Here is a 2,183-nt window from a genome sequence, read left to right as displayed (position 1 = left end):
AGTTAGTACACCATATGCCTAGACCCATTGCATCTTTCCCATAATGGTGTTGCACACATCGGTCGTTTGTGTGTCGGTTAGCAAACACTCCATGTATGCGAGTGAGTATGGCCCGCACGCTGCACCGGTTGTATATTTTGGGAGATGGATGTTCTTATTTTGACCTTTAAAACCCATGATTCCTTCGCCAAGACTTTAGCCGGCAAATGATCCATCAGCTTACTCTGCGTCAACAACTTGGGTAACAACTTCAAGAGTGGTTGCATGTGGGTTAATAACGTCTTCTCGCTGAACACAGGTAAGTTGCAGTCATAAACCTTAATCTTTATCTCGTATAGTAGTATCTCAACAGTGATAAAATGGGTGACATCCACTTCATGACTACAAGGATTTTCTTTGCCTTGGTCTAGCTTTTGTCGTGTGGATATGACCTCTTCCCTCTAACATATTTAATCGCTTCTTCATCCCATTGTAACGTAAAAACTAACTGATCAAATCCCAGGCTACCGGAATCAGCTAGATTATGAAGATCAGTGTACCTATCTTTGAAATTATTGTAGAAGTTGAGGTCCATTATCCTATCAGCAGTATCATAAGCATCTGGGTACGCTAATTGCCTGCCCCTCATGAGGCAGAGAATTTCATCAACATACTATGGTATAAGAAGATAATTTTTAAATAGGTTAGTAATTGTAAAGAATAAAAACACAGTGGAAAGAATCCGATGGAGAGGGTTCTCTGAATCAATTCATAGATTACCCAGTCAACGTAACTTATGCAACAGATGTGTATTATGTTGTAACAGAATACCAAACTGTTGCAACAGATTATACATCTGCTGTGTAGATTCTTCTTCATGGAGTAGATGGGAAGGGTAGGTTAGCAAAAGTAAACTTACCTTATCCTCGTACCACATGCACATATTTGTCATATTCGAGAAGTTTTTAGCGGCAAATAAATGCATGGTGTATTCTTTTTGAACCTTCATCTTAATGAATTCTTCCAGTTCCTTCCTTTTCTCCTTGTTAACCACCACAAATATGTCCACCTTCTTCGGCGGCCCCTGAACTTCAACAACTATTGGAGCGGGGGGAGTTACAGTTTTTGCTGATTTCAGAATGGAGAGAATTTGTCTAATTTTTTTCTCTTCCTCCTAACCTCCACTGTAGGAGTACATGTCTCCCTCACCTCGTTGGATGGTATGACACCCCTCCTGGATTTTAAATCCTCGACAGCTTCAGCAATAGCCTTTAGCTTGTCGAGGAGTTTATCCTCTCTGTACTTACACACTTTGTATTTGCAATGAGAACATGAGGGTGAGGAGGGGTGAGAGGTACCACTATAAGGGTGGGAGGGACCGGTGTAGGGGTGAGATGGAGGAACTATGCAAGGGGCATTTTCAAATATATTTATTTTCTTGTTGAGCACCAATATGCTCATAATCAAGACTGACAGCAGAAGCAGAAGCAGGATGGCTGCCACCATCACAAACAACTCCACCAGTAACACCCCCAGAAGAAGCACCCGAATCTATTGCAGTTTGAGTTAGGTCGTGAAGAGCTTCAACATTAGACTGACCTTGCCTAACTGCTCTTCTTATGGATGTTTCTCCTTCTAATTCCTTCTTTATTAACTCCACCATTGGGTATTCTTTTGTATCAACAAGAACCAGAGTAAGAAAAGAAGTCATCCCTAACTCATCAATGGTAGGAACGATCCAAGGATACACAACCTATAAAAAATGACAGGAGGAATTTAAATCATATAATAATAATTTGCAGTCAGTTGGATTACATGGGGCTTAAGTTATGTTAACACAGCCAACTTATGCAACAGACGATCTAGCTACCGCAACAGCTGATCTGTATGTTGAAACAGATTGATAATATGTTGCATCAGAAACCCATTTATTGCATAATTTATAGTAGATGGCTAATCTGTTGAGTAGGGTTTAGAGAATAGAGCAACATATGGTTAATCTGTTGTGAAATATGGATCGTTTGTTGCAACAGATTACCCATTGCACCAGTTGCAGTTGACTGATAATCTCTTGCAACAGATGGAACATGTGTTTCAATATCTTTCTTTGAGGCAAATTATTTTAGTTGAAAGAAGACGTACTGCATCATCTGGAGGGTTAAAGAGATTAGCCTCGTTAATATTTTTTTTATTTCTCTCTACTG

This window comes from Capsicum annuum, chromosome 7 (assembly GCF_002878395.1).
Source record: "Capsicum annuum cultivar UCD-10X-F1 chromosome 7, UCD10Xv1.1, whole genome shotgun sequence".
NCBI lineage: Eukaryota > Viridiplantae > Streptophyta > Magnoliopsida > Solanales > Solanaceae > Capsicum > Capsicum annuum.
This window is presented reverse-complemented; position numbering follows the sequence as displayed.